We start from the raw sequence: 21,227 nt of genomic DNA on the forward strand, positions 1-21,227 counted from the left end.
TTCTCAGTGCTCAGTCACCAGTACTGAAAAGTACTTACAACTAATCAAGCAAGGGATTGGGCAGAGGCTATAGCTTAGTGGTAGAGCACATGGTTTGCATGCAGAACCTCCCAGGTTCACTCCTTGGCATCTTCAAGCAGGACTGTGTGAAACCCTGGCAAGCCATCACCCACCCGTGTTGATCATACAGGTGGAACCCATGGATACAACAATTCGCAGATACTGGGGGTCAAATTTAAATGGCCTTTAAAAAAAATCAGTGCATTCTGGGGCAAACCTAGGAGGAATAAGGAACCTTCATGCAACTCGGAAGTGGGTTTTTCAATCCTAAAAATAGCTGTAGAGGCTGGAAAATGGCACAGTTTGGCCTTGCGAAGGTAGGAAACCCAATTTTGGTGTGCTTTTTTTAAAAAAAGCTCTTTAAATTTAGTCCTTGGTATCAGCTGGCATCCACAGTGAGATAAGTCCATGGATGCTGGACCCACAGATACTGTGGGTCCACTGTAGTGACTTTTAGCATATTCACATAATTTTTGTCCCTCCCCGATCAACCAAGTGGAAGTAAATATGTTAACCTTACTTTGTAAGGATGACTAAAGCCTGATTCTATTAACCTTTATTTTGTAATGATGACTATAACCTGATCCTACAAACCGCTGCCTTGGAATTGAAATGTGGAGGGGGGGCGGTTTGCTTCTCAGTATCCCCTGTCATCATAATTGCCAGGTGTCCCAATTCAACTATCAAGGTTGGTGGTCTGTAGAAAAGTGGCGTGACTAGATGGGCAGGTGAGCTGAGAAGTGGCCAGCTAGGGCATCAGACCAGCCAATAGGTGAGTGATGACAGGCAGACTGAGAGCAGCTCGGTCAACACATTGCAACCCAAGCAACACATTGCTCAAACTGATGAGCCAGGCAGAATTGTAAGCTTTATAAGAACAGGTGAAACCGAATGGGCCCTTGTGTCACTGGAGTGCTCCTGAATTGGAAGCTGTAATATTGCCTTCTGATCATCCACAAGGATGGCACTGAACCATAGCAGAGACTATACTTGCAGACTATGAGCACCTGGGCCCTGCTGCTAAAGTCCTGGATTTGAGTCGTCTGACGCCAATTCAAATGAAACACTGTAAAATCCAGATATTGTTCACATGAAGCATATGCTTCCAAACATGTGCATCTATAGTGGTACAGAGAGAAGTATTACATCTGCCTGGTTTGATGCATTCCTCAAAAGCAGAAGTCTCCAGTGTTCAACTAGTTGAATTAATTGTTTTACATTGCATGATAATTCAGAGGTGTACATTATTCTGGGAATCTTAATCTTTCAGTGTTTTATGAATTACACCTCAAGACAGTGGCATGGATATGCTGAACTTTTATTTGAAGGTAGTATGATTTCTCCTCCTGTCTTTTCAACATTTTTACTTTCTTTCTCTTTGCATCAGTGGTTCTCACATATTTAGCACCAGGACCCAATTTTTAGAATGAGAATCTGTCAAGACCCACCAGAAGTGATGTCATGACCGGAAGTGACATCATCAAGCATGAAACTTTTTAACAATCCTAGGCTGCAATCCTACCCACACTTACCCAGGAATAAGTTCCATTTATGATAATTGTTAAAAGTATATTCATAGTAGCCTGTTAAAAGAACAGATCTGTAACATTTCCCCAAATGCAGTCACATACCATGGTAGCACCAAGTCTAATATATTAAAAATAAATTATTGAAATGAATGGGGACTTACCTGAGATTGGTTCATGAGGTGGGTCCCAACCCACAGTTTGAGAAACACTGCTTTGCATGATTCTGGCTGTTTAGATAGTAACATCTCTTTCAAGTACCAGTTGTGTAAAGGATAATTCACACAGAAATCTCAAATTAACTTTCATGAGTGCAAAGTCACTGCTTGTGTTTTTTTCTCCATTAAACGCTCTTTATCTAGCTTTATGAGCATTCAGTCTATCTAGATTTTCAATTCCCCAACTGGATTAACCAAAATTAGGATGTTCATGGAAAATGAGTTAATTACACACTTATCAAGAGATAACACGAACAGTAACTCATTATCATACTTGGCTTTTGTTTCCCATAGAATCATTCTTGGATTAACAAGATGTATGCATTTCATCAGAGAAGGATGCTAATTAGCCCATGTTACCATTGCAATTAGGAATATACAAAATAATGTAGCCATGATTGTACTCTTTGGATAGTGCTGTGTAAAAGAAAAACTGTAATAGAGCTGGAAACATTTTCTCCCCCACCCCCTACAACATCCAAGAAATATTAAGATTTTGAAGTGAAATATTCCCAGGAGTGGCAATTTGCTGTAGTCAGCTAATGGCATTTCAATGTGAAAAACCGCATATAACCAGATTCCAACATCTATCAATGACAACTTTCCCTTTGTTGTTGCGCCAATGTGGATGTTGCAACTATGTTTCCCACACAAAAAAACTGCTTGCAAGCTGAGGGGGTGAGTCACAGAGAAGGGGACTCATATACAGTTCTTGCTCCTTTTTCATGAATGCAATTAGTGACAGATGAGTTCTCTTCTCTTCTCCCTGCCACTGGTTTGTCCTGTAGTGACCCTGATTTTCCCAGGCTGTTTTTCATAGAATTTTCAGAAGTTTGTGGTCTTTCTGGGCTTTTTTTTCACTAATACTTGGAAAGACCAAGCCCAGGTGATCTCCCCCCTCTCCCCCCCCACCAGTCCCCACATTTCCTAAAACACATCCCGGTGAAATCAGAGGGTGACAGCAGGGAGAGCAGGTGTAGACGGCTTCAGCAGCATCAAAGACCTCATATTTAAGGCCAGGACACTCCTGGATTCTTCTGCCACTGCAAAGCCTGGAAACAGAGTTCAAAAGTCTCTCTGCTGAATTAGTTAATCCAGGAAGCACTGGGAATGCCATAGTTTTTATCAGGTTCCCCAATGTTTTGATACGTGCACGGCCGCACTGAAAAGGCAACCATATGCAACATCCCTCCTCTGTTACCAGCACCGCTGATTAAAACACACAACATCAGGTAAGTTGTCCTACATGTTATGAAGGATAAGGCAGGAACTCAAAATGGGACAACTGGTTTTTCTGGGAGACCTGAGTATTTCATATAACATCAGTTTTTTTTGACTTGGTGCTTCACTGGATTCTTGAACGTCTATAGCAACTGCAGACCTAGAGGGCCACATTCACACAGTCCTATCTAGAGAAATCTCAAGATAGAGGCCATTTAGGTTCTGTTTTTACCCCTGCAACATATGCCAGTGTGCCACTCTTTTTATGGAGGGCTCACAGTGTTTAAAAAACATGCCCACTAGTTTGCGAAATTATTTACAAAGCTTTTAGTACCTCCATAAGGTGAAGATGGATAGAATGATGGAGGAACTGTCCCTCCTGACCCATCCACAGCGGTGTCAGTGTTGCATCCACTTTATTTCACAAGAGGTCATGCAGGAGCTTTCATCTTGCTCTGAGTTGCCTCGAAACAACATTTGGTAAGCTCTTCGGTTTGTTTTAAATCAGCTGAGTCAAGCCTGACCTCTGGACTGGAAATCATTGGATGCTCAATGGAAAGATTACATATTATATGTGTATCCATGCGAACAATTGAGGATATAGCCAAAATTCTTAGAAATAACTTCTGCTGTAGAGCAATAAAAGTATTTATAGGGCGTCCTGTACAGACTGTTAGGGAGACAATCTTTCAGGAACAAATTCCACTGTTTTGGACTAAAAAAAGCATCCCCTCTCACGTTTCTGCCTACCACTTTGTAAAAATGCTACAGAAGGTACATGCAAATGAGGATGAGTTTCATATTTTTAGAGCCCTTCTTCCTCTCCCCCCTCCCCCAATTCTGGTCTCCTGACTTTTCCTTTGTGCAAGTCAATTTCACATTCAGGTATGAATGAATAAAGATAAATTAGGGTTGAATCCCATACACATTTACCTGGCATTAATTCCCACTGAACTCAATGGAACTTTCTCCTGAGTAGGTATGAACAGGATTGTGCGGTCACAGTTCATACAGTTGTTTTCTACTGCTGCTGCCAACCTAGCTATAGGGTAGTTGTGGAGAAGCATGATCCTGTACATGTTTACTCAGAAGGAAGGTCCGCAGAATTCAATAGGTCTTACTGCCAAGTAAGTGCTCATCAGATTTCAGAAGGGTAGCTGTGTCATAGCACAATCCTATGCACTTAGAAGTAAATCCTATTGTGTGTAGTGAGGCTCACTACCAGGAAACTGTGTATAAGAGTGCGGCTTCAGAGCCCAATCCTGAGTTCTGTGTGCCAACCCTTTGCCGTTGCTAGGTGTTGCAAACATACCTGCAACGGTCAGCACTGGTGCCAGCTCAGGGCCAGTTTGTTGCTGAGCTTAGTGCCAGTTGGAAGCCTACGACATGCTGCCCGGAGCAAGGAATGACCTCCTGGCAGCAGAGAGGTTACTCGGGGTGGGGGAATGGCATTCTGGGGTGGAGGAGGATGGGGTGGGGGAGGGAGGGGACAGAGCTCTGCTGATTCCAGAACCCTGCATGGGGCCTCCTGGACTTACACGGGGCTCTCAACTCTGCGCTGGCAAACTAGCCGGCTCAGACTTGAGTAGCCCCATTGCAGGGAATGTGCCCCTATCCGGGGGAAGGGGACAAATGTCCCCTACCCCCGAGGAGACACTGGCAGCTGCCCAGCGTGCATAGGATGCAGTGGTAGCTATTTTGGTGCCACTGCTCTTCTGGGCGCCGGGCAGCTCAGGATTGGACTGTCAGTCTGTTGCAACAAAAACAACCAAGAGCCTTGCAGCACCTTAAAATTGAAACAAACTTATTTCAGCAGAAGCTTTGCGGATGAGGGCCCAGCTCATCACATATATGATGTCTTGAAATGCATCTGATGAAGCCAACTGCAGTTCGTGAAAGCCTACAAAGAAATTAATCTTGTAGCTTTTCAGGCGCTCTAAGATTCTTTCTAAATCATGAACCTGTGACCTCTTCCTTTAAAAGAGCAGACTCTGAAACTCTCCTGAAACTCTGAAACCCACCTGCATATTTCAGGTGGTATTTTTTGTTTGATAAATTACTATTTGCTATTTTGTGCTTTCCTTAAAAACAATAGCAAAACACACCCTTAGCTGACAAATGCAGCAAAAATTACATCCTACATCAAGTCATTTACCAGTTTCCCAGAATCTCATTCATACTGTTTGGTTAGGGAATTATTAACAGATAGTAACTATTTTGACCTGAGACAGATGAGCTTGTAAACACGGCTCTTCCTGAATAAAGACTCTGGACAGTGACTTCATTAAGGCAGCTCTAAGGGGGCAGCTGTTTGAGCAGAGAACAGAAGGGCTCATGCAATATTTCAACCAGCTATCACCTGACAAACCATTTTTCTTTTCCTTCCAGCACAGGCCTGATTCATTAAAAGAAGCACTACATGCAAAACAGCACCATTAATTTGAGACCAAATGTATTTAGGCAGCACTTAACTTCATACTGAGGCAGGGGCAGCCCATCTATCAGGTATGGTGATGTGGGTTGAATCAGCAGTAGATTGTGGGGTGTGTGTGTATGAGAAGGCAGTGGTTTTGAGGCTCCCTCCACCCTGAGTCTGACATCACCATCGCCTCCCTCCAGCCTTCTGTGGATGTGACTTGCACTGATCTGCTTTCTGCCCACTACAAGTGAGCAGAAAGTAGATAATCTGCCTCCTTATCTTGCTCCTTGTGCGGTTTCTTCAAACATGGAAGTGCAGGACTTTTGGTTTGATTTACAGGGAGAGTGCAAATGGAGGGGCTCCTTCATTCACATTATCCCTTTAAATGAAGCTAGAAGTCCTGTAACTGAAGTGCGCAAGGAGCTTTTTTTGCTACTGTGTAGGAGCCTCATGGCATTGGGCGGTGTTCTGGATTGTTCACAGCTTCTGCTGTGCTGAGAGGCTGTCTCAGCCATTACTACAATCTTAAGACACTGCCAGTTTAGACCGAGGCTTCATGCCAATAAGCAGGTCATTTCAATGCTTGATTTCTAAATTCAGCACAGTTGGATAAAGCAGGGAGCAAGGATCAGTCCTGGAATCTACAGAGCCCTTCTTCTCCTAAGTCAGCAATGTGGCCTAGAATATATTTTTACACACACACACACACACACACACACACACACACACTGATGGAAATGGGGGGGGGGCTGCCCAGCAATCACACACAAGATCAGGATCTCCAGAGGGATTTACCCTCTCCTAGAACAACTTGGGACCTCAAAGTAATATCACTCTCACAGTAGCACCTGCAGAATGAGGAGACTGACAATTCACTGAATTCCCCAACAAAAAGGCAGCTAGAATATTAGGTCAAGTTTATTAATATACTTAAAAAAATGGATACAACCAAATCAAATGACTTGACTGACTGATCGTAAAATCCAAGTCTGAGTATAATTATACAAATGGCCAGTAGATGGCACTGCAGATTCTCACACATGTGCAGTTTAACTTCCCTTTGCCGGTAACCTCGAAATAGCTTTCAGCATACAGCAAGGCAAACAACGGCATACAGAAAGACAGACCAAATAAAACATAAATGCTGACGGTTTTCTGGCCAGCACTGAGTCTGGCTACATGCCAGGCTGCTGGGCCCCTAAGTAGTTTTCTACTCTAGTTGCAAAAGTGAACTTGCCCTGACTGGTCTGATGGAAGGCACTTGGGAAAGCGAGGAAATTTCCACTGGTTTGGAAGTATAGGCATATCCCTGAATCTGTGGGGATTATGTTCTGGGGGACCCTGAAGATACAGAAACCATGAATATGGGGGAACACTATAAAAATAGAAGGCCCCCTGTGTGCCTACTAACATAGTTTAGATCCTTACTGGAGTGAAAATGTTCTTCCTTATACCAGTCGCTATAAGCACTCAGGCTTATACTGACACCCAGGCAGGCTGCCCGCAACCTGAATACTTGAACAACTAAATTGGTGTTAACAGAAAGCACTTAACTTCCTGTTTCCTGTTAATGTTGATCAAGTCTTTTCAAGCATTCAGGTTGCTGGGAGGGGGAAGGCCAGAGCCTTCCTGCACATGCTGGTGGGGAGAAGGATGCCTGTTGGATCAGGTCAGACCGGCACAAGGGAGGGGGGAGTTGGGAAGGAGGTTGAATGGGGTAGGAGTAGGGTGCTGCAAACCTGAGAAGGAGTGGGATTGGCGGTGCTGACGCACACCATATCCTATTCCCCTTCCTGATCCCAATACACACACACAGATAAACTCAGATGAGTTCAATGGGTTCAAGTTGACCCATTGCAGCTGCTGGGACTTAACTGGTCTGACAAATATCCCCTTTCCATGAAGAGCTCTCCAGCAGCCAAAATTCTCTGTGGGATGTAGTGTAGCTTGTTCCAGCGCCCCTGCATCGCTGCATGAAAATTTAGTTAGGTTTGAGCAGACACTAGTTTCTTCGCACGTTATCCATATTGTTTTCCTGATATTTGTTGCTGTTTATAACAAAAGCTATCCTGGCAGTATATATTTTCTCTTGGAGAAAGAGTTATATTATTTGTTCTTTTTTTCTTTAAGCACATCCATTGTTCCTTTCCTGCACCTGTTACACGAACTGTTGCCAATAGGACTTTTTCATGCTGTAATGTTTTGTGTCATTTTTTTTCTAATGCGCCTCAGTTCTCCATCCTTTGATGCATCAAGCATGGAGAGACATGAAAACAATGAGTTATTTTGGTGTATGAGTTCCAGATGTCACTCAAGGGGAAAATGCACACTTCTGTCGCATCTGTTCTAGTTTTTCTGTACCAGAAGTTTTTTGTTTTTTTTTCCCCAGTCATCTCTGTCCTCTGAACACCACCCACCACATTCCAAGATTCTTCTCAGTCTGTGCTTGGTGATTTTTCATGCATTAGTACTGTCCTTTGTTTGATCACAAACTGAACTGATGAATTTGGTGAGAGTGAGAGAGGGTAGATGTCCTTTCTCCACATCCAAATATGGACTATCTGCCCTACCAAACTAGGGACCATAATGTAATGAAGACAATACAGAAAGATACCACAAAGTAACTATTTTTTTGTCAGAATAAAAATAGGCAAATTCTCCCCAAAAGAGAAACATCAATATGTGGGTAGAACTTGGGGTCTTTACCCACATACATTATGTACAATATGACCTGTTAGAGGAGGGGTGTCAAACATAAGACCCGTAGGCCAGAGGCAGTCCACAGAAGCTCTTTATCCAGCCCTCGAACTCTCCCAGCACCACCATATGCTCTCAGCGGCTGAGATGTGCTGTTAGGGAGATCCTGCATCATAATTGGACTCTTCCATATCTTGAAAATATGCTCATTATGCAGCTAATGAGTTCCTAAGTGAGAAAAAGTGTTTATTTCTGGTCATGACCTGCTTAACAACATCACTTCCTGTTTAATGACATCACTTCTGGCCCTTAGCAGGCATCATGAATGCTATTTGGCCTGCTGTATGAAACAAGTTTGACACCTCTGTGTTAGAACTTCATGTCACAGAATCTGAACTAACAAGTTAGGAACAAAACATGGTAGTAGTACCCTTCCTACTTCCTTCTGAGCATCTTAAGAAAGTATGTACATTTCTGCATTGAGAGAGAGAGAGAGAGAGAGAGAGAGCGCGAGCGCGAGCGCAACATCTGCTCAATACCTCTACTTTGCTTTGGCACTGATCTTACAAGATCTTCCTGCAACCAAAGAAAACAGAATTAACCTTACAATGAACTTGGATGTTCCAAGATCTCCCAAGTTAGCAGTACCAAGAGCTATTTTAAAGCACATGCAGTTCATAAATTAATCCCCTCAGATACATGCAATTATATATTTATCATCTCCTTTTTTTTTTTTTAAAGGAGCCTATCAGTACTGATTTTCATTCCCCACTTTGACTCATTTGGTCAGAGGCATCACTAGGGCTTGTGTCACCCAGTGTGAGAGTTCATTGTATCACTCCATGATGGACCTCCTGTACCAGACTATATAGAATAAATACGAGAATAAATTACAATATCATATGCACAATAAACCCAACAAATCAGTAAACAACAATAACAACAAATAACTAGTGGCCAACTTGATGGCACTCACACAACTGAATAAGAGTTTTAATAGTAGCTCTGAAACATGGAAATGAGAGCTGACTTATACCAACACCTCATTGGTTCCCTGCTCTGTCATAATAACACCTCATTGGCTCTTGGAACAATCAGTCTCATTGGTCAGTTTCGAGTTAAGAAGATCTACTTTTTGTTTCATAAGGCAGTTGCATTTTCCTTTTCTTATTATTTGTCCATAACTTTTGATAGAATACAGATATTTCAATGTGGTTTGTTTCATTGCATTCTGCATGAAATTCCACATTGTATGATATATAGCATGATGGCATTATTCAAAAATACCAAAATTTCACCATTTTGCCTAGTAGTGGTGTCACCAACCCCCACCCCAAAGTGCTTCACTTTGTGCGGTTCATACCCTCACAACCCCTTCGTGATGCCACTGACTGTGAATAGGGCAATTTTAAGCATCTATGATGTTCAAGTTTGCATCTTAAATTGAAGAAACCGATCATCTGAACTTAACTAATAGAATTTATGATATTTAGATTTTCCATAGGCTGGCTCTTAGAATTAGACTTTTCAATCTGATCAGAAAGAAGGGGGGGAAAAGAAGGGATAAAAATGGAGGAAGAGCCTGTACAAAAGAAGATAATCGTCCTGTCATTCTCCTTGCCTCAAACAGGCTACAAAATTTGATAATTGTTTACATTCCTATAATTCCTCCTTGGCTTGTGTAAATCATTGCACACTTTTGAGGTAGCTGGGTCATACAGGTTGATTACCCCTTGTCCAGAATTCAAAAAACCAGAATGCTCTGAAAACCAGGACATTTTTGAGCACCAACACGACAGTATATGGCCTTGAGTGCTGGCCAGCACACATTCATAACAGAACAAGAAATCATGGTGCAATGGACACAAACTGTGTTAAGAATGCACAAAATTATTAAATATATCATCTAAAATTGTATTCAGATAATATATATAAGGTATATATATTAAACATAAATGAATTTTATGTTTAGACTTGGGTCTCATCCCCAAGATATTTTGTTGTGTTTATGCAAACATTCCAAAATCCAAAATTGTGAACACTTCTGGTCCCAACCACTCTGGATTAGCCTGTACACGCTGGATGTTCAGCCTATACTTGGTTCCCCCCCCCCTTTTTAGGTATTTCTTATTGCTTGCATCCAGTCCAGATAGTTAGTGCAACCCTTCTGAAGCTTGCATGCAAATCTGTCTTCCCTCTAGGTCAGGGGTGGGCAAACTTTCAACTTTAGGGATCCTGGAGCTTTAACAATTGTATAAAAGAGGGCATTTCAGCAGGTGCAACTTGTCTTCTCACAGATGACAAGTTACACCTGAAGAAACTGTTAAACTTACACCAACACAACTGTTAAAGGTCCAAGATCCCTAAAGTTGAAAGTTTGCCCATCCGTGCTCTGAGTGATCAAAGTCACAGATACACCACAAAATGTTTCTGTGGATCAGACAAGTTGACACTGGAAACAGATGAAAGTACAATTTGTTTTTCACATATTTGAATATAATGCAATTATTTGTTGTCTTGAACATTCTATTCTTCGTGGGGAAATTTATAATAAAGATCCCTGGCAACCTTCATTGCCTCTGAAGCTGAATTATCAGTTTGGTGCAGGGTCTATGGGAGAGCAAGAATTATTGCCCAAGCTACAGCTCTGATCCAAGCTGTGGCGTTTTAATTTCCTCATGTAGCTTTGTCAATATATCTAAGACCCTGTAAATTCTTCACTAGCCTAGCCCTTGGCAGAATTTCAGGAGATCAGTCCTCTGTGATACACAGCAGTGACAGCAAGAGACATACTTGGATATGTGAGGAGTAACCGCATTTTAAAAATACAATACATACCTCAAATATATAAAGTTTATTTATCAAAAGTTTATAAGTAAAACATACAGAAATATGAGTATCAGATTTCAGGGTGGAACTCGCTATCTACTGTGGGAACCAGGCTATAGGCATTACTTCTTATTTATTATTATTGTTAGTAGTATTGTGAGACCTCCCTGTGGGGGGAGGGGAGGGCCCACCCAGCCGGCCAGCCTTTCCTAGGGGGACCACCTTGTGAAGGCCTCATAACAGTTCCCCACAAGAAGGGGGGGTTGTGTCACCCGGTTCCCCCTCTTTGGGTTGGCAGCATTTGCCAGTCAGGAGTTGGGTCTGCTAGCAGCAGATCTTCCTGCCTGCTCTTCTGACTCCCAACTGCCTTGTCATCCCTGGCCTCCAGGTTTATGTAGGGCAGACTCCTCCCCTTTGGCCCCTCCCCTTCCCTCACTGGGATGGTACAAAAAGGTCCTGTCTCTAGGACTGCCCTCCCCTGGGATTACCACAACTCCTCCCCTTCCTCTCTCTGTTTCCCTCCCACCTCCTCTCACCTGGAGCTGCCGGGGTTGTTCCTGAGAAGGCTGGGAAGGCTGCTGCCTCTGCTCTGGTCTCTGCCTTTGGGGGGGTGGGCTGGCCCTGCCCACCTGGGTCCTGTAGCTCTGCAAATGACTTGGGGAGGTCCAGCTGTGGGCTCCTGATGCCACAGCCAGGTGCCCTGCCCAGCAAGGCAGGCCCCGGCTGGTTGGGCAAGGGAGTGCGCGGTTGCCCAGCAGCCGAATGGCCTGCGTCCTGTCTCCCCCCTCCCTCCTCCAAGGCGGAGGGCGAAGCAGGGGGTTCGGCACGCAGTGTTCCTCTGCTGTGCCTTGCCGCCCATAGGAGTGCCCAGGCAGCCTATGGGGAGGTGGCCCCATGTTCCACCGGCTTCCTCCCTTATCCCTCTGGCCCAGAAGCCTTCTCCATGGGTAAGTTGGGGACTTGTGGGAGGAGGGGAACCCGACAAGTATTTATATACCGCTTTTCTCTATAATATATTTCAGTTGACATTGTCTTGATGACATAAGTTGCAATGCAGCAGAAGCAGTTGTGGGGCAGTATGGGGCATGTTTGCGATAGTGCGCGCTGGTGGCGAGCTGGCGTGCTAAGCCCAGGATTGGGCTCTAACACCACTACTAGCCAAATTTTTTTTAAATCTTGGAATTTTCAGATAAAATCTTCATGTTTTATATCATTTGATGCGTAATTTCATGCAGAGTACAATGAAACAAACCATGTTTAAATATCTCTATTCTATCAAGTTATAGCCCCCCCCCAAAAAAAAACCCTGGTGGGGGTGGGGCAATGGTGCATCACCACACCCACCGCCTGGGATGTTGTCCTGCTGTCCCATTCGAAATATTCCATCTCCCTTCCACTTTCCACCTCTTTAGCCCTCTTTCTGGCTAATTAGCACCCTCCCTGCTCCAGAAACAGCAGCTGCAGTGTGCAAAGGAGCTACTACAGAACAGCCTTATTGTGGTATGGTAAGCAGAGGCATTACAGGGAGGTGGGGAGAGGGCAGGGGGAGGCATGCCGGGAGGAAGAAGCAGGGAGGGAGGGAGGCAGGAGGGAGGGAGGGGCTCGCAACTCGACACAAAGGCTCTTCCTTCACCTCCGATCTTTTGGTCTGCAGTGAATCAAGTAGCCCCGTTGCGTGGCTACTTCCCTTACCCGGGGGGGGGGGAAGGAAATGAAAGTCACCTTCCCCTGAGGTGCCGCCCATGGCTGCCCAAGGTATAAAGGATGCAGCAGCAGCCGTTTTTGGTGCCGCCACAGCTGCACGCCACGGAGCTCAGGATTGGGTTCTTCCCATGTGCAGCCCTGGTGCAGCCCACACCCCCTTGCAATGCCAATGCCCCCCAAACATGACTATTTTTGTAAATAATATCATTGTCTCCAGAACTGATGCATTTCCCCTTTAGGTACAAAGAATGCATCGTCAAAGCTCGTGGTGATTTAAAAACACAGATTCAAGTTAAGGAATGTTTCTGGCAAAATTACACAGGCCTATAAAATTGAGGGTCAGAAAAGTTTTTCCCAAACTTTATGGTGGTTTGATATGAATTTGGGGTGCCGATTCCAAAAATGGCATCCGTTTTGCCCTACCATGTCTGGTTTTGGAGATATAGTATAGCCTCATTAGTGAATGGTTCAAGCAGCTGGTGTAGGCTTCGTCATGAGGAAGCTGCTTGAACCATTCACTAAAGAGGCTATGCCGTGTCTCCAAAACTACACGTGGTAGGGCAAAACGGATGCCATTTTTGGAATCGGCACCCCAAATATACCCAGGAATTGGTGTAACGTTTAAGGAAGCAAAATGTGTGTTGGCCTGCGTTATTTGATCTCAAAAGACATTTTTGTTTTAAAAAAACTCAAAGCAACTATTCAAAACTGCATTGGCAGGAAAAAATTTCCCAACCACTCTTGATTAAAAACAAAGTTTGTAGTCCTAAGTGTTTGTTTCCACATTGTTGAAATGTAGTGTCTGCATTTGTATAAAATAACTTCAGCTTTGTGTTGAGCAATTAATACTGGGACGTCTAAACTGCACACAAAATATGAAATGTCATCCAGCAGGGATCCATGTTTAGCTGTTAATTAAATAGAACTGCTATGAAAATGAAAGTAATTCCCCACATGACTTCAGGAGAAGGATGCACACATGTGTGTATTAAAAAATAGTCATTGAAATCTTCCTCCAGTTTCTGTTTTACTTTGCTGGCATCAAATTGCTTTTTCCTTCCTTTGAAGAATCCAAACATGGCAGCCATGTGTCATGTAATATTAAATCTCAAAGTTGTGAAAACCCCAAAGGACCAGAAGATAAATAACTACCTATGTATGTTTCTTGAAGCTGTGCAATACCTTTAGGCTTATGGTCCTTGCATAAGAATAATAAAGCATGTCTGTCAAAAATTTTGGGAAACTATGAAACCATGCTTAGCTTGGGAATTCAACAAACAGGAAGAAGGAAAATTAGCAGTGGTAGTATTGAGGGTGGGGGGGGAGTTCCTGTGTACCCATTTGTTGCACTTATTGCCAAATTACACATGATATTAATGGCACAATCCTATTGTGCCTCTGTGCTGGTGAACACTCCTCAGGTGAAGACTATCACATCAGTGCAGGAGAGTTTTGCTAGGATTAGGCTGTAATTGCATCATTAGTCCCGATGGGCATAGATTATTTTGATTGGGGGAGAAAAAAAAAGCTGTGGGGTACCCCAATCTGGATCAACACTGTGGCATGGGAAAGGGAGCTTTAATGCTTTCCCCTTCTAGGGTCCCACTCTAGATTGCCTTCTCATGGCTATTTTCCCCTAGAGCAGGGGTGCCCAAACCCCAGCCCGGGGGCCACTTGCGGCCCTCGGGCACTCCCAATCCGGCCCTCAGGGAGCCTCCAGTCTCCAAAGAGCCTCTGGCCCTCTGGAGATTTGCTGGAGCCTGTGCTGGCCCGATGCAACCGCTCTCAGTGTGAGGGTGACTGTTCAACCTCTCACGTGAGCTGTGGGATGAGGGCTACCTCCACTATTTGCTGTTTCACGTCTGTGATGCAGCAGTGGCAGTGAAGGAAAGTCCAGCCTTGCTTTGTGCAAGGCCTTTTAGAGGCCTTGAGCTACTGCAAGTCCTTCATTCATTCATATAAGTTCCATCTCTAATATATTCATTTATGTAAATTTATTCAAATTTGAAATGTAAATTAATTCTTTTTCTTAAAAAAAAGAGAGAAAAAGTCAGAGAGATGATGTGGCCCTCCTGCCAAAATGTTTGGACACCCCTGCCCTAGAGGAAAGTTTTGTTGGTGCAAATGGCAACTTTCTTCCTACAGCAATGAGCAGCCATAGGGGTCTAACCCACATCAAGGTTGCATCAGGGACAAAGGATTGAGTGCTTCCCCATGTTTGTTTGAACAGGATGGGCAGACACATGGCCCACATGAAAGGTGAGAATAGGAGGCATGGTAGAGTTGCCTCCTTCAACTTCTTGACTGCCTGGCTAGGAGAAGGAGGCAGAACCAAGCAATCCTGTTCTGATCACTCGTGGAAGCAAGCAGTCAGAACAAGCTCTCTCTGTTGCTGGTTCTTGCAGCTCCACGACCACAATCGCTCACCGTGACAGTGCTGAAGGAAGAGGTAGGCTGCCATTGTCCTGATGCCCTCTGTGCTTGTTCCCAGTAAACAAGAAGAAGACCAGATTGCTGGTTGAAGATGGCCATGGCCAAGCAAGGATGATATCCCTCAGGGATCCTTGCTAAGCCTCTGCTGACTCTGGGTGCTCCAAGCCTACCTACTCAGTCAAGTAGCTTCTTTTTAACTCAGAGCATACGCATGGCCATGATGCGGTCATGGTATCTGGCCTGGTACCTGGTATTTACTCCCCCCTTCTGCTTCCTACACCATGGAGTCTGATGGCTCTTTTATAAATTGAGATTAAGATTTTCTATCAAATTATTTTTAAAAAAGTGTCAAAAGCGATACAAGAAGCAAGTTGAAAATTGGAGATAGAGGAGATACATCATTTGTTTTCATAACTCTTTTACTGTCAGGTTGCAACTCTTGCAGTTTTATGAAAAGCTGCCTGTTTTACATTATATAACAGTCCATGAATGATGATTCATTTCTTCATTTTGCCTTTCAACTCCAAGCAAATAAAGCACTGAGTTAATTTGATTTTTTTTTTTCACTGTTGATTCAGGGAAAATATCTTTTTCAGTTTTCTCTAGGATATAATGTGCTTAAAATTACCCATATTCCAATTAATACTGCAAGGTGATGAAAACAAAAATTTGCTCATATCCATTAAGGCATCATTTTTGTTAATCTCAGGATTTTTAATTGGCCTTTCCTTTTTTTTAAAAATAACCATCTAGATTTGCTTCTGACACTTTAATAAATGGAGACTGCTGGAGGTAACTAGATTTTTTCTCTTCCTTTGCAACCCTCTAGCAGACACATGGCCATTTATTATTATATCTGTCACCACTGACGTTACTCGGGACTAATTCTGATGAAGTGTCTTCAACCAGAGCACAAAACTAGTTTTCCTTGGAGGAAAATGTTATGAAAAGGAATTTGCAAGGAAGATAAGGTAGATTAAATGAAAAGAGGAAAGACAACTGATTAGCTGCAAGACATGTTCAGTCTGTTCTGAGTTTATATTTCACTATTTAAAAAAATGAAGTTATCGGCTTGAATTTCTGCACTTTTATGTGTTCCCCAGTAGAGGTGGCCAAAATGAAAGAAGCGTGGCACAAGTGGAAAAGGTGAAGTAGGATGGATGGAAAGGGTGAAAAGAGGGAGTATTTTACAAAGAAAAAATGCTTTGGAAGAGATCCTGAGAAAAGAGTGAGGAGTTTTAGAGCCTGATCCTGACAGGCTCACACTGGCCCACTACAGGAGTGCACTGTAACAAATGTTCCCTAAGGCATACCTGCAACAGTCAGTGTTGGCCCAGCACCAGAGCTGGGTCAGTGTGAGCCCGCACTGGGGCAGTGCCGGATGCTGTCCAGTGCTCCATGTGAGCTCCTGGCAGCAGAACAGTAAACTGGGGCAAGGAAGGAGGCATTCCAGGGTGGGAGAAGAGGGGGGAAGGTGTGGTAGGGGAGGGAGTGGGGTAGGAGGGAGCGGAGATTGTGGCAGCCCCTGCTGCCATATCCTATTCCCCTCCCGGCTTGGGAGACCGACGTGGGTCTCCTAGAATCTGCGCCTGCTTGACAGTAGGCACAGATTCAAGGAGACCCATTGGGGCCACCAGGTCACTATGGGGTAAGGGAGCATAAGCTCCCTTATCCCAAGTAGCCCGAGGGCTGCTTTCCAGCCTCTTGAGATGCAATGGTAGCCATTTTGGCGCGGTTGCAGCCCTGGCATTGGGAAGTATAGGAGTGAACTCTTAACTAGCTAGATCAGTATTTCTCAAACTGTGGGTCGCAACCCACTAGGTGGATCGCGAGCCAATTTCAGGAGGGTCCCCATTCATTTCAGTATTTTATATTTAACAGATTTGATGCTACCATGATATGTGATTGCATTTGGGGAAATGTTACAGACCTGTACTTTGAACAAGCTACTATGTATATTATTTTAACATGATAGTAAATGGGACTTACTCCTGGGTGAGTGTGATTGGATTGCAGCCTAGGATTGTTAAAAATTTTCCTGCTTGATGATGTCGCTTCCGGTTATGACATCACTTCCAGTGGGTCCTGACAGATTCTCATTCTAAAAATTGGGTCCTGGTGCTAAATGGGTGAAATCCACTGAGCTAGATGGTGCCCAGAGTCAGTCGAGGCAGGTATAAAGTGTAGTAACGGGTGCAACAAAACTAGCTCTTGCTAACAATCTGGTCATAGCAATGGGAACCAGCTTCTGCACCAGCCCTGCCCTCCTGCCTTGGTGTCCCTTTTTTCTGGCACTTTTCTGCCCCCTTCACTTCTCTTTCATTGCTGGCAGTGTTTTCTTTGCCTCTTCCTGCCTTTTGGGCTTTTGCCCTTAACAAACTCTCCTTTCTCTGTGCTCTTCATGGCAGTCACTTGCCAGTTGCCTCCTGGCTTTCTCCTCAGGCAGCCGTTTTAGTCCTGGGTGAGCTCACTCCCTCTGAGGCTTTTCATTTCAAGCTGAGCTTCTGGCTCTTTTCTCCTCCAGCCTGGTGAGGGCCCTGATCACAGGCTGTGTAGACTTAGTAGGAACTTTCCCATTCACTGTGCTTGTTTCTGCCTGCCCTGCTTCCCTCCCGCTTTTTGGAGCACAAGCATTCATAGTTGCAGAGACACAAGTTGACCTCCCAAGGCCTACCCTTAATATGTGAATTTATTGGCATACGATAATAGAGTAATATTAAATTGCAAAAGTTGGCATATGTATAAAAGGGGGAATTTAGAACATAAGAACAGCCCCACTGGATCAGGCCATAGGCCCATCTAGTCCAGCTTCCTGTATCTCACAGCAGCCCACCAAATGCTCCAGGGAGCACACCAGGTAACAAGAGACCATTAAATGTCTTAGAATTTACTGTTAGGTTGTTCTACATAGTGAACAAATGTGTGGATGCTTAAAGCTTATATGTCAGTGTATGTCAGAATGAGGGAGGCCTGTGTATGCTGCTTGTGCTGCCCCAGTTGCTTCCTCTCCCCACCCAGCTTGTCTAACTGCAGTGGCCAGGGAGTGATCAGTGAATAAAGGCTTCCTGGTTAGATGATATGATATCAAGGGAATAACGGGACAGGTTAAGGAGGCTGCCTGTCTCTGCAAGAGGATAAACAGGCCTGCTTGTAACTGCTCATTGGAGTGAGGCCACCTCTTAACTTTTGCAAGGTCAAGCATATCAAAGTCAGGAAAATCAGATCATGAGGGTTGCACAACCCCTTTCAGACCCTCTTTGTATGTTATTTCTTGCTTCTTATTTATGGGGAGAGCCCTGCCTGGGAAGAAAAATTAGGATATATTTGAATATTGGAGCCAGAGAGCCTGAGGGGTGGTGGCTATGAGGATGGGCTGGATCTTGAAGTTCCAGGTTCAGCCCCTGCTTGGCCATGATACTTTCTGGGTGACTTTGGCAAGTCATTATCCCTCCGTCTAACCTAACTCACAGTGTTACTGTAGGGGACAAGGGAGAGAGAGAACCATGTACATTTCCCTGAGCTATTTCAAGTAAAGGTGGTATAGCATCTGATAAATAAATAAGGGCCAGGTCCTGCCTGGTTTTCCAGTGCTGATGCAGTCATGCCAATAAGACACCCACTGCATCCTGCAGTGGGGGTGCAGTCATGGAGGCCTCCTCCAGATAGGGGAACATTTGTTCCCTTTCCTCAGGGCTGCATTGCAACAGCAATGGTGCTGGAGAGTTGGATAGGACTGGGACCTAAGTGGTCCCTGGGAAGGCATTGATATGAGGGTGGTTTGTTTGCTACTCCTTGGGCCCAGAATAGTGTCAATACTATCATAGGCTGCATATGTCTTTATACAGCACTCTAAAATGTTTTTTAAACTCAGTCACAGAACTCCTAGATTAGAACACTTATCAGAAGTGGTGCAGGTTACTCCTTAATCATCAAAGAAGATTTTTTACACACATGATTTGGGACATGCCATTTAATTTACAGTGTTTTTTTAAATATAATAATAATAATAGCAGCTTACTTACTGCACACCATGCTTGCTTGACATTACTCAGACATGTGGGGGCCATGGCTGCGGCCTGGTCAGGGGCTGGTGTGATAGGTCCTAGTTCTTTTGCCCAGTGTGATGGACACTTAAGGTTGTACTGTTACAGGTCTTAGGTTACAGATTCAGGTTACTTACACTCCTTTCTGTATTTTGAGGTCGCTGCTGATTGTACCCCACCTATGTCCTCATCATTGTACACTCCATTGTGTTTTGGGCGAGGAAGAGGGCAGCGGCCTCGGAATTTGGCACCCAGCTCGACTTGGGTGACATGGTGGAGATGTAGTAGGCTGCCAAGAGATGTATGCTCTGGGGCCAGCTACTCCCTTTGCTGTGTGAGCTTTCTGGATTCCAGGACGCCCCCTCAGGTACTGTTAATACACTTTGGCGAGAATGACCTGCGCCAGAGGACCTAGTTGTCCTTAAGGCTACTGGTCCGTAGGGCTCTGACTCACAGTTGGCTACCAGGAATTGTCATAAACTGGTCAGACATGCTCCCCAGAAGGGTCTGGCTTGGGGCTGTCAACCCTCTTGTAGGTGACATCTCCAGGCACAAGATCAATGCATACCTGAGGTGGGTTATGTCCAGACAAGGTGGAACTGCCATATTCCACCCTGAGATCATGTTCTTACAGAGTACATCTATCTATGACTGGGGCTGATATTTTTCTGTTTCACCTGCAGCAGAGTCTGCGGAGCCTGTTGAGTTTTTCCGTGGGGCGGTCGGGGTTAAGTGCTGGCTAACCCCCCCATGTGGCAGGTGGTATACTGGCTGAGTAGCCAGGAGCAGGGGCTGGTGTACATGATGAGGTTAGCAAGGCCAAGGGGTAAGCCAGAACTGCTCTGACAACACTTGTCCGGGTTGATGAGGCTGGCTGGCGAGCCCCTTGGCTGGTTCGAGCAAAGGCTTACACAAGGTTTTCCGGTGTGGGTCTGTGCTGGCCAGCTGCTTCAACCCTTTGGGGTTGGCCGTGATAGGATAACTCAGTCCTCAATTGAGTGACACTTTGAGCCAGGATGTGACGCCCTATTGGGGTCAGGGGGAGGTAGATGGCCAGTACCATTTCCCCCAAGCTATTAGATGCCAGCACACTGGGGGACTTTGGATAAATTTTTCCCTGCTGCAGGTTTGTTGTTTATTAGTAAAGTTTAAATCATTCCAAGCCTGTGCCTCGTGTGCTTCTTTGGGGGGTGCCAGTGTAAATGCTTTTTATATTTGGGATTGGGGCAAATAAGACTATTGTTCTCTGGTAACATTCTATCCTTCACTGGAGATATAAAGCTATTAGCATTCAACTGAAAAGCATTTTAGGAAAAGAACGACTGCAGCTACAGGCATTTTCCCATCTGCTCCAGCACAGTTTTGCATGAGAGTGTGACACAGCTACAGGAATAAAGGCTTCCATGGTATCTGTCTCTTCTTCAAACTACACAACAAATGCCCCCATGGTCCAAATCTGTGCCCGTATTGGAAGGGAGAATGGAATGTAATTCTATCTCAAGGTTCAACCAAGTCACACACCAAAACTGACATCCCAATTCAGTGCAGAGGCAGATCCAGGGGAGAGACATGGGTGTATAGTCCCCCCTTCCAACTATTGTGCCAGCAGGGAAGGGCACCTGCTAGGATGGGGAGAGAAGTGAGGAGTCATTGGAATGCCAACTCGGTGGGGGGTTAGCTGCAAGATCACATCCACTCTGGCAGGAAGAGGCCAAATGGGAACCCAGGTCTACCCGGCTGCTCCAAGTTCAGCCAGCAGGCCAGGTCTACCCACCCCATCCCTGATTCTATGATCAGGCTGTGCTGCCGGAACTAGTGTTGCAATGGTGTTGCAAAACTCTGTGTTCTATAGTTCGCAACCAGGCTGCTGCTGGATATGGCAAGTGGTGCTGGCTGCTCAGCAATGTCCCACCTGGAGCCCCTGGCACCAGTAGGTCAATGGCAGGGGCAAGCTGTGGGTGGAGGTGGCAGTGGAAGGACTGGGGACATATCTGGGTGAGCAGGGCAGAGGAATTGGGGCAGGGAGGATGCAGGAGGAGGTGGATCTGGTGACAATGGTGCATACTGGATCTTATCC

The 21,227-nt window shown here is 44.8% G+C and overlaps 1 protein-coding gene across 1 annotated transcript in view; it reads right to left on the reverse strand.

Annotated features, from left to right (window-relative positions):
• The window catches only part of LOC136655607 (bifunctional heparan sulfate N-deacetylase/N-sulfotransferase 4), a 138,527-nt gene that overhangs the window by 23,292 nt on the left and 94,008 nt on the right, over positions 1-21,227 (reverse strand). The window lies entirely within an intron of this gene.

Source organism: Tiliqua scincoides, chromosome 6 (assembly GCF_035046505.1).
Source record: "Tiliqua scincoides isolate rTilSci1 chromosome 6, rTilSci1.hap2, whole genome shotgun sequence".
NCBI lineage: Eukaryota > Metazoa > Chordata > Lepidosauria > Squamata > Scincidae > Tiliqua > Tiliqua scincoides.